Below are 13478 nucleotides of genomic sequence, written 5' to 3' on the forward strand. Positions count from 1 at the left end.
AACAAACTTAGAAAACCAGCTTTCGAATCATTATCTGTCATAACCGTTACAATGCACCCCCTCTCTTCCAGCATAAGAACAAATCCGAACGTTGCAGACTCGACTAAGGAGTAAATTTCTAAACCCAAACAGATTGCATTATCCATCACGATTGTAATTTTTTCAAGCAATGCTCGTTAAATTTCCTAATCACTCATGAGTTAGAAAACTCACAACTGTAATTCTAAAATAGGTCTTGAGCAGAAGAGAGTCAAAATTTCAGCAACTACGAGCTCTGCCTGCATTTATGATTTCATAAAAAATGCCTTATTTCATTCAAGACATAATTCGACAAGAACGAAATGTGAATGTATTAGTAAGACATTGCGAAGAAGTCGAAGTAAACCTATCCGTAATTCCAACACAAAATAATTTTGAATTCTACAATGCGGAAAGGTAAGGGACGACACACCTTCGACTTGGTACAGTTTGAGTGCCGCCTGAATTCCATAATCCGAATAATCGAGATGCGCTTATCGGTGGCGCATCGTAGATGCATTTCGCCGCCAAAATTAGCTTCCGTGGAAGGAGGTATGGCGGTGCACGGTGGTTTCAAATTTGGAATTGAAGTTACTATTATGCCCTAGTCTACAAGACTATATTTGCATTAGGGGCAACTAATTGGAGTACCAAACTTGTTACTGATTGATCACTTAGGAACTGGATATGTTCGAGTCGAATAGACTATAGTATTATACGGGCTTTGACATCTCTCGTAATCAATAAAAAAGCGTTATTGAAATAATGTTAGTGGAAATAAAAGAGGGCTACCTCATTAAAGATAAAAAAATCTAAAATATAAGTGGTACTCTATTTTTACATGATATTCAGAAATGACAAAAGTTATCTATTTTTATGGACGAAGAGTGTGTACTTTTATCCCAAAAAAATGTGGACAAAGCTAAGTTTTAATATAAAATAAAGGTAGAGTTAAGTTTCGATTTTGGTTTTCATTGTAATCTGATTAATTTATCATTAAGTAATTTATTTAACTTAACTTATCATTAATTATGTATTTATGTAGATTAATTAATTAGTACTACTTATTTTGAGATAATTATATTTATATTTTTATAAAAGCATAAATATTAATTTACACTTAAAATCGAACAATAGATAATACACAATAAAGAGCGCAATTGAGTTGGTAAGATGCTTTTTATGTGAACAATAGGTTAGGGTTAAATCACATGGATAAATAGAAAGCCTTCAACCATTATTAATTATTTTAAAAAATAATAAAAAAGAGCTTAAAATGTATTGGTTGACACACAATTTTATGTGGTTAATCCACCCGTTTGAAATAGATGACACTAGTTATAAGAAAAGTAGAATGTAAAAAGTGGTGCAATATAAGTTTTTATTTATTAACTGTATTATATTTTTTAATGGAATGAATTTAGGGAATGTAAACCATAGTAGTAGTATTTTCTAAATGGGGCAAAATAACACAATGAGTCATTTAATATAAATAATTCGCCTTTAGGTTAGTTTAGCTTATTCTCTCTGTTAGAAATAGTGGGAAGAAATTCCCAAGCCGTGTACAGGCGGTATTCTAACTATTACAATCGAAAGGAAACTTGCAACAAAAGAGGAATGGAAATTACAACGGAAATAAAGCAAACCAAATTTATAAGTCGAGTCGAGGAAAGCCCTCTTTCCGCAAGACAAATTACGCCCCGGCTAGTGCTCACGGAATGGCGTATTGCCCCCAAAGATAAAACGACTTCCTCCTAGCGTGTAGAAGCACCTCAAACCCGCTAGGCACCGGCGAACTTGATGGAGTTCCGAGAATCGAGCTAAGCAATGCTCCTATATGTGAACTAGGATGTAGAGAGCTAGAGATAGAGAATGCTTGTTGTTGTTGGTGTCTTATACTCTCCTAATCTCCACCTATTTATAGGATAGGGGAGGCCACCTCAAAGGTCTTGCATTAAGGGACACCATAAACCAAAAGTAAGTGAAAGGCCAAAAGCCTAGACTTTTGGAAATTCCACATGTTTCACATGTTTTCCTACAATCCCCCACATTGGTTAGAACTCTGCCAGCTCAAACCAACACAAGACATGAATGCATGTATGCAGGCCCTTTGCTCAATTCTCGAGAAACAATATTGCATTTGGAATAGTAGCTTGGGGCTTTGAACTTTCCATAGTCAACACTATCGGGCATACCGGCGGCCTGGTGGACGTGATGCCTTGAACCATTCCTCCTTAGTGTATACCGAGACAATAATATTGACACAATATTATTTACAAACTCATCAGTTCTCACGTTTGTGTCCTTTACTGGCCATGGAACACCACTTTGGATTCATAAGTGATTCACATGTTGAAGCGGCCCACACTTCTTCACTTACATAGGTGATTCTTTTCCAGGTATCCTGCAATACCCACCTCCTCGAGGTTTCTCAGAATCATTAAAAGTCAAAACTTAGCCTCTTACCACATGCAGGTAACAACACTCAATGCTTTCTAAAGAATGGGCGAAGATTAAAAATCTTCCGAGTGTTACAACTAGATTCATATAGCTTCGTTTTCCCATTGAACCAAGCCCATGGGATCTCCAATCGTATGGTTGGGTTACCACTATAATCATCTTTTAAGATGTGGTTTTCAGTCCCATTCCTTTTAGCAATTTATGCATTTGATCACGGTTTAAACCTTTTGTTAACGGATCCGCTAAGTTATCAACTGACCTTACATAGTCAACTGTGATAACACCACTTGTGATCAATTGCCTGACGGGTATTATGTCGCCGACAAATATGTCGAGACTTACCGTTGTATATGCCACTATGTGCTCTCCCTATAGCTGCTTGGCTATCACAGTATATCACTACTGTCGGCATTGGCTTCTTCCAACATGGAATACATTCTAGGAAATTTCTGAGCCACTCGGCTTCTTCCCCTGCTTTATCCAATGCAATAAACTCAGATTCCATGGTGGAACGAGCAATACACGTCTGTTTCGTTGATTTCCACGAAACAACACCACCCCCCACAATGAACACATAACCACTCGTCGAGAACGAGTCTTTTGAATCAGAGATCCAATTTGCATCACAATACCCTTCAAGTACTTGGGGATATCTTGTGTACTGCAGCTCAAAGTTAAGAGTATACTTCAAGTATCTCAAAACCCTACGCAGAGCTTTCCAATGTTCCTTGCTTGGGTTGCTCGTAAATTGGCTCAGCTTATTCACCGTACACGCAAGATCTGGTCGGGTGCAGTTTGTGATAAACATCAAACTCCCTATGATCCTTGCATATTCTTCTTGAGCTACAGGCTCACCCGTGTGCTTACTCAAATGCACGTTGGGTTCCAATGGAGTCTTAGCTGGCTCACAATCGAATGAGTGAAATTTCTTTAGCACTTTCTCAATATAATGAGATTGTGTCAGAGCAATTCCCTCATGATTCCTTTTAATTTTGATTCCGAGAATCACATCAGCTAAACCCATATCTTTCATGTCGAAATTTCTCTTCAACATGTTTTTGGTTTCGTTGATAATGGCACTATTGCTGCCCGTAATCAACATATCATCTACATAAAGACACACAATAACAAAACCGTTATCTGTGTTCTTAATGTAAACACACTTATCGCACTCATTGATAGTGAAACCATTTGCCAACATCACGTTGTCAAATTTTAAATGCCATTGTAATGGTGCTTGCTTCAACCCATATAATGACTTTACCAGTTTGCATACTTTACGCTCTTGCCCAGGCACAACAAACCCTTCGGGTTGTTCCATATATATTTCTTCTTCCAGATCACCATTCAGAAACGCAGTTTTCACATCCATTTGGTGAATCTCAAGATTGTGCAAAGCAGCAATCGCAAGAAGCACCCGAATGGAAGTGATTCTCGTAACAGGTGAATAGGTATCAAAAAAGTCATGCCCTTCTTTCTGCTTAAAGCCTTGGACAACTAGGCGAGCTTTGTACTTATCTATAGTACCATCGGGCTTATATTTCCTTTTCAGAATCCACTTGCACCCTAAAGTCTTACAGCCTTCAGGTAAGTCTACTAACACCCAAGTGTTATTTCTCATGATGGATTCAATCTCACTGTTGATAGCTTCTTGCCACCACGCTGCGTCTGGGCCAGACAAAGCTTCCGCCACTGACTTTGGTTCGTCATCCAACATAAAAGTTATGAAGTCGGGACCAAATGTCTTAGCAACATTAACTCTTTTACCACGTCTTGGTTCAACATCCTCAAGACTTGACCTCGTCCTTTTTGGAGGATTAGAACTAGTGGATTCATCCATCATTCTTTCACTAGAACGATCCTCTTGCCTCTTACAAGGGTAAACATTCTCAAAGAATATAGCATTCCTTGACTCAATCGTTGTTCCTTCAGCCACGCCAGGCACAGCTGACCTATGGACTAGGAAACGATAGGCACTACTATTAAGTGCATGACCAATAAAGATGCAATCGACTGTTTTAGGGCCTATTGCAACTTGTTTCGGAGGTGGCACTTCTACCTTTGCTAAACACCCCCACACTTTGAGGTATGAATATGAAGGTTTCTTCCCTTTCCACAACTCATAAGGAGTTACATCCCTATTTTTTAGTGGAATTTTGTTCAGGATATGATTCGCTGTTAACACAGCCTCCCCCCACATGTTCTGGGGTAATCCTAAATTAATCAACAAAGCATTCATCATCTCTTTTAGTGTTCGATTTTTGCGTTCAGCAACACCATTTGATTGAGGAGAATATGGAGCTGTGGTTTGGTGAATTATACCACTTGCATGGCATAATTCTGCAAACGGCGCTACATACTCACCACCTCTATCACTTCGAACACACTTAATTCGACAATTAAGTTGATTTTCGGCTTCATTTTTGAAGTCTTTAAACGCTTCAATTGCCTCATCTTTACTTCTTAAATAAGTAAAGGTAACAATACCTTGTGCAATCATCTATAAATGTGATGAAGTACTTTTTACCACCTCTAGTTTGCACAAATTTTAAATCACATACGTCTGTATGGATTAACTCTAGAGGTTTTGTGCTTCGCTCTACCGAATGGAACGGCAGTTTAGCCATTTTGGCTTCAACACACACTTCACATCTTTCTTGTGAGTTAAACTTATCTACTTTTAGTAAATTAAGATTTACTAATCTTTTTATAGCATTTAGATTTACATGTCCCAATCTATTGTGCCATAAGTCAGAGCTTTCAAGCAAATAAGAGGATGTGTCATTTTCCTTATTGCTTATTCCTTTTTCACGGTGAATGACCGTAACATTCAGCTCAAAAAGCCCATTCACTAGGTGACCTTCACCTATGAACTTTTCATACTTGGTCAATATAACCTTTTCACACTCAAATTCTAGTGAAAATCCATGATTTACTAGAAGTGAGCCTGACACCAAATTATTTCGGATGTCTGGGACATGCAGTACATCCCTAAGGGTAAGAACTTTTCCAGATCCTAATTTTAGGAACACATTACCCACACCAACCACCTTAGAAGAGGCTTGGTTTCCCATACGTACTTTTCTACCTCCAACAGATTTGTAGGTAGAAAAAACGCTTCTTTCGGAGCACACATGACATGTGGCACCTGTATCAACAAACCATTCATTTGGATTGTTACCATGGTTCACATCGGAGACCATTGCGATCACCTCGTGATCTTTGTTGTTTATAACAACACGTTCAAATAATTTGCACAATATTGTCTCCAACAATAAGTACACAATTATATTGAACCATATGTGCATTGGTATATTCAACAACCCCTGCATCCCAATTATTACTACCAAGTCAAAATTGGTCTTGCTTGTCAACTGACAAACGATAAACACAATTCTCAAGGGAATAGATCTCAAGGAATTAACCATTTCGTAGCTCATGAACATTGGTACTGTTCGTTTCTTCATTCCAGCTTTGGTGCTCATGTTTCCTCCAACTTCAATTGGTATAATCCTGTCTTAGAAGAGTACACTAATTTGTCCTGCGATTGTTAGAAATAGTGGGAAGAAATTCCCAAGCCGTGTACAGGCGGTACTCTAACTATTACAATCGAAAGGAAACTTGCAACAAAAGAGGAATGGAAATTACAACGGAAATAAAGCAAACCAAATTTATAAGTCGAGTCGAGGAAAGTCCTCTTTCCGCAAGACAAATTACGCCCCGGCTAGTGCTCACGGAATGGCGTATTGCCCCCAAAGATAAAACGACTTCCTCCTAGCGTGTAGAAGCACCTCAAACCCGCTAGGCACCGGCGAACTTGATGGAGTTCCGAGAATCGAGCTAAGCAATGCTCCTATATGTGAACTAGAATGTAGAGAGCTAGAGATAGAGAATGCTTGTTGTTGTTGGTGTCTTCTACTCTCCTAAGCTCCACCTATTTATAGGATAGGGGAGGCCACCTCAAAGGTCTTGCATTAAGGGACACCATAAATCAAAAGTAAGTGAAAGGCCAAAAGCCTAGACTTTTAGAAATTCCACATGTTTCACATGTTTTCCTACACTGTCAACAACGAGCATGCTGGTCAGTGGTATATATAAATATTTTATAATCCTACACTCTCAACAACGAGCATGCTGGTCAGTGGTATATATAAATATTTTATAAGTTGATTTACTGAGCACGCCATTTTATCTATATCTAACTAATATCAAAACCGAATATATAGTTACTACAGTTTTTAAATTTTTTTTATTTTAATGACAAATTTCTTAATTTTCGGACCCTAAAGCTTATACTACATTTTACAATTAACAACCCAAAAGATGATCTTTAAGTCTTCGATTACATAATTTGAATTTGCACTGTGCGAAAAGAATTATTCATGCAATATGCCAATAAAAAATGATTTAAGGAATATAATAGTATCATTTTACAATTTACGCACGAGTTTTAATTTCAGTTAAAATTAAGGTTGAGCTGGAGATTCTTTGTAAATTTCTGGCTTGACACAAATGAACTGAAATGTGAAATTCAAGAAATAAAATTTTAATATGTCTTATGTAAAAAGAAATTGAATAGAAGAAGATTAATTTAAAATGACAAATTGATGTTACATTTAATAAGAAACTATCCAACATTTTGTCCATATTAATTAGGAATTCAGTAGTTCAGCACTTCAGCTCATTGTTTATTTCACTAAAACTAGAACTCATGGGAAAATTTAAAAATAAAATACAATAAAAACAAGATTGAAAGTTCATATATTGTTATTCAAATGTCAAATTAATATGCAATACAAAAAAGGGATCAAGATTGGTCTATTTAGCAACAAATAATAATAACATTGTTATTATTATTTCACCAACCAATTACACAATAAAGTATAGCCAAGAAGAATCCAATTTATTGCTATTTCCCTGTATCTATTTGAGACATCTGACATGACCTGACTAATGAAGAAAATACCAATCACTTGGTTATTATTTAAATCAAATATCGTGTAATTAATAAAAATAGAGTACTTATAGTATCAAGTAGTGGAGTATTAAGCTTCCTATTGAAATGCCCTGTCTTAATTCCCCTCTTGCGGGAAAAAAAACACTAAACGTGTCGATTAGTATGCGATTAGATGCCGGATTAAAGTCTAAAGCATCTTTTGCAGGCATTTCACAATAAATAAAGAGTTTAGGTACAAATCACTATAACACAATTTAATTTCAATTTCCAAGCTACCACCCGTGGCAAATTTTGACTTATTATTTATAACCCATTAAACAATGTGAGGGTTCGAACATGTGAGGGTTCCAACATATGGGAACGTTCAAAAAACAATTTATTTTCAATTTCCAAGTACAATTTATTTTTTCTAACTTCTTTAAACACTTTGAGGGTTCGAACCCATGGAAATATGTAAAACAATCAATCGCACCTTGAGCCACTTAGGCCATCCACAATAGGAATAGCCCAGCAATAGCCCAGCCATAGCCTAGCCATTGCCACATCATCAGCACTAAAAATCCTCCTGCCACATCATCAAAACAAGCAAATAGCCCAGCAATAGCCCAGCCATAGCCTAACCACATAATATCCACATCACTATTAACAAATATATACAAAATGAAATAATTAACAATCACACAATATACGAAATTTAATTTACGAGACATATACGGGAAACATTAATAATACTATTAAAATTCTAAAAAGTACAATAATTTAAAAAAAGTACAATAATTAAAAAAAATTACAATAATTTTTAAAAAAGTACAATAATTCACTCCTCGTCGCCGCCGTCGTCTCCTCCGTCGCTGTCGCCACCATCGCCTCCGCCTCCGTCGCCGCCGCCTCTACTCCCTGAAGTAGGCTCGTTGTTGAGATCCATTTACCGTTGTTGATCTTGTACAGAAATTTAGATAGAGAGAGTACTCGTTAATACAAGTGGTGCAAATGAAAATGACAGGCAAGTCGCGTATATATAGTGTTTCGGAAACAAAAAAATTTTAAAAATTCGCGCTAGGCGATCCGGACGCTGCAATAGCGCCTAGCGGATCGCCTAGCGCCGGGGAACCGCCGAGCGCTAGGCGGTTTTTTTTCGCGAAATCCGCTAGGCGGCTGCAATAGATCGCCTAGCGCACTGCCTAGCGCCGGCGCTCGGCTAGGCGGTGCCGCGGTGCGCTAGACGCTATTGTGGATGCTCTTATACCCGAACTAAACTAGAACTCTAATACCACTATATATAAGGATCCAACGATGCTCAATCGATTGAACCCTGAGTCATGCATGCCCGACCTAAACCAAAACTCTGATTCCACTACGAGAGTCCATCAATGCTCACTGCTCACACACTTTAATACTCCATCCGTCCCCAAAGAGTAAGAGATAGAGAGAAAAAGGGTAGTGGAAATAATGTTAGTGGAGAGTGAGATCCACATTATTATAATGATATAAGTGTTAATGGTACGGAGTATGTTTGTTTGAATTTTTAAAATTAGAAAGTTCATACTCTTTAGGGACGGACGAAAAAGGAAATAGTCCATACTATTTGGGGACGGAGGAAGTATGATATATTGTCCGTTTTGAATCAAGTCTTTATAATTTTATTTTTGGAACATTTTCCAAAAGACCTCATATTAATAGAATTGGATTAACACTTATTTCCTGATACGAGGTGCGGTCTGCACCCCAATAGGCAACAGACACTAATCGAAATGGCTTTGTAACAATCATACAGTAACACACATCAAAATTTTGTTAGATAGGTTACGAAACATTCAAATTTCAAGCCAAATAGTTAAATTCATAACATACATAACAATAAGAGCAACAAATCTGTGTAGCATTGAAAGTATATTGTAACCCAAAACCAAAAAATAAGAAAACATAAGCAACGAAATAACAAGCACCTTGGTATATTGACTACCAACCTCATCCACTAGAGATAAATAGTCTCATAACGATATCCAAATCGAATGAGAACCTCTAAGACCATCCACAATAGGCGCCCAGCGACCGCCCAGTCGAGCGCTGGTGCTGGGCGGTCTATTGCAGCCTCCCAGCGGCTGAGTGGAGAGAGAAACCGCGCAGCGCTGGGCGGTTATGTGGCGCTGGGCGGTCGGCTGGGCGGTCCGTTCGGCGCTATTGCAGCGCCCGGATCGCCCAGCGCACCGTCTAGCGCGAAAAAATAAATTTTTTTTTTTGAAACACCTATATATACGCGCTTTGTTCGTCATTTTCATTCGCGCATTTGGTGTGCTCCAGTCTCGATGGGCGGCAATTAAGGGTCCAATGCATTGCTGATATCATGTACGCATGTATTATCATGCACAACATGATTGTCGAAGATGAAGGTGGCGAACTGACCAATTGGGTCAACGACGATAATGAAGCCGGTCCAAGCCACGGCGTGGCCGCCCCCAACGTACGGAGTGGGGTACCTCACGATGAAGCCGGCCTCTTACAAGCACACGCCGACATGCGCCAAACGGCGGCTCATATTCGACTCCAAAAGGATTTAATTGAAGAGTTATGGGCACGGAGGATTGACCGCCATTAGTTTTTTTTAATTATGTAATTTTTTTTAATTAATGTACTTTTTATATTTTATTAATATTAGTGAATTTTGTCGTTTTTGTGTCGTAAATTTAATTCCGTATATTGTGTGATTTTTAATTATTTCATTTTGTATATATTTGTTAATAATGATGTGGATAGTATGTGGCTGGGCTATGGCTGGGCTATTGCTGGGCTATTTGCTTGTTTTGATGATGTGGCAGGAGGATTTTTAGTGCTGATGATGTGGCAGTGGCTGGGCTATGGCTGGGCTATTCCTATTGTGGATGGCCTAAATAAACAATCACAAAACACAAGTAAGAGTACGCCAACCAATAAAGCATCTATAGCAGAATAGCTATATAAAGGCTTCATTGTCGAAAATAACGGAGCATTCATTTAATCCCTCGATGTTACAAATTATAAATGTAGTTTTTTTTATAAATTCAGATTTTAACGTTAAACTTATTTTCTCAATTAACTTTTTTTTAAAATACCAATTAGAATTGAATCGTATGTACCTCTAATTGTCAACTAATTATACCATTATAACAAGCAATATACTAGTAATGGTACAAATTCAACTTTGACACTAGGTAATGTCCCCGTGATGGGGGTTTAAACCCTAGTTAAATTGCACACACAACACACACTAAATTACACCCCACCAACAATGCCACTTTCAAAGATCCTCCCCCATTTAGGCCATTCGATTATAAGCTTTAGCCAAGAGCCAAAATTGGAAACTCCCATAGTTTTATATATATATGTCCACTTTCAAATAATATTTTGGCGACACATCATAGTTGAAGATGAAATAATCAAATTCCCTCATTAGACGGCAATTGATTAATTTTGTGACCCATTCATTTGCATTGTCCCTTTGTGAGACAGAATCAACGCCATTTATGCTAATAGGTATCGATATTCATCATTATTCCTTGCACTAGTTTGATTGTTCAACATATTTTATTTGTTGAATTACATCATCCCATTAACTTGCCATAAACGAATACATGTCAAGGACTTTATTTTAGATTAAAGGGTCTCTAATATATAGTTACGACGATTTATTATTTTTCGGATACCATAAAGAATTTTCAATTTGGTAGAGTTATTGAATCGTTCAAATCATCGCAGAATTTTGAGTGAACTGCAAATTTGGCATCAGTTGAATATAGGATGTATAATTGTGATACTTCATAAAAATAAATTACATTAATGTTTTTGAACTAAAGTTTTAATTTATTTAAGGTACTTTTTTTAAATCTGTTGAAATTATTTATTTTCTATTTTACTCTTTAAGTCGCAAGGGCAAATATTACCCTCTCTATTTTTTTCCATCACTCTCTTCTCTAAAAGAGGTCTATTAGGTTTTTTTAAACACTTGTTAAGAGAGACGAATGACAGAAGAGGGAGAGAAATGATTATAAATAAATTTGGCCAAATTTAGCCTTGAGCTTGGAAGAAATAAAATGGAAAAGAAATAGTCTCAAAAGTGAAAAACTATTTTAAATGAATTAAATTATAAGTCTAGAGACCTCTAATGCAATTTAATTCTACAAAATACCGCAAATTTATGCATCCTATTAAATTTGAAGTCAACTCTAGAATTTAAGCATCTTTGTTTAGTATACTATGAAACATATAAGAAATAAAGAAGAAGAGATGATAAAAAGTGAAATCATTATATATTTTCATTTATAGGAGAATTTGTATTCTTTTAACTCAATGCTGGTGATCATCTAAAAAATTCGTGGTCAACTCGATTCGAATTCGAGAAAATATAAATTTTGTAATTTTCTTTAAAATAGTAAATTCAATTTTGATATAATTACATATTCATGATGAGGCATTCAAGTAGGTGATGATTGTAGTAGCTAGTATAAGGTCTACTCGATTTTGATGACCCACGTACTAAGCCTATTGTAATTCAAATCGATTGCCTAGTGCTTGCTCCGGTCAATCATGGAGTAATAAGGTTTACAAAAATATTTTTTAAAATACTTTGGTTATTATTATTTTCCATCATAATTATGACAAACCAAGAAAGTAATGTAAAGTGGGGGCATAGATACAGTTCGAGTATAGTAAATGTGGGGATTTAGTTACCAACGAGTAATTAAAAATTTTCAACTTGTCATGTATTGAATCCACATCATCATAAACTTCTCTAAGGCATAGTACTATTTTTTCTTCTTCTTGGAAGCCAAGTAAATTACAAAATCTTACTCTCTAATACTCGTGTCTAGATATGCATGTGAATGGCTAATTATAAATCAATATAGTATATGATGGCCTAGGTTGTTGTTGGGTTGAACTTCAACATGCAAATTTGTAATTTTTGGGAGAAATCAAGTCAAAATGAAGAAATTAGTTGGGGAAGGACGAGAGTTCTTACAAGCTATGGGGATTGAAAAAAAGTACTCTATTAATAATGGAATAATAGAATAAAAATATAATAAGTTCAATGGCCAATAATTTACACGTGGAGATCTTAATATATACCAAGGTGTATGGTCACCATCCTTAAAATTTATAAGGTGAAAATCTATTGACAAGATATTTTTAAAAAAAAGTGTGTAAAGTATGAAAATTGATTCAGTTGGTATGATGCTTGCGTTCAAGTATGATAAGTTAGCTCGACTTTAGCATGTCTGGTTCAACTTAGATATTTATTTAAATTTGAATACTACTCCCTCCGTTCCACAATAATATAGACATTTCATTTTAAGCACTCGTTTTTAAAAAATAATAATAAATTCTTAATTATTTGGACTCTAAATCAATTTATGAGCTTTTATAAGCCCTTAATTATTTCATTATTGCATGTAAAACCCAATACGACTAAAATATCAAAACCTCAAAACTAATTTCCCTCATTATCCTTAATTGAAGAGGTGAAATTGCGAGAGCTCTGTCCTCCAACAAGGAAGAAAGTGCGAAGCATAATTGGCCCACCCATTTTTTCTATTTTATTAATGACAATAATAGTAGTATCATAATTTGGTGACAGCGATACGCACAACTATAATACTTATGCCATATAAACAAACGGTCTTACTTTTTTCATTCATTTCACACACTAAAATTAATCTCATTTTTATTTACAATTTTTTAAATATTATTCTTTTTTCCCTATCTCTCATATTTTATTTATTTATTTTATTTCTATTTTATCAATTGCACATTAAATTACTTATAAATTTATATATATATATATATATATATATAGGGATGTATTCATTTCCTTTTCTCATATTTCCTCATATTTCCTTCTTGATCTTAGCCGTTGATTTTCGAAATCTTAAGGCTGAAATTTGTTTGTATAATCATTAAATTTAATGTTTAAAAAACCCGAAAAGGGCTAATTTGGAAAGCAATATGTTGGTTGGTTATGGAAAATTCTTAATTTACGCTTATGAAGATATTCCCATGATTGATTTTTATT

This window comes from Salvia splendens, chromosome 2 (genome assembly GCF_004379255.2).
Source record: "Salvia splendens isolate huo1 chromosome 2, SspV2, whole genome shotgun sequence".
NCBI lineage: Eukaryota > Viridiplantae > Streptophyta > Magnoliopsida > Lamiales > Lamiaceae > Salvia > Salvia splendens.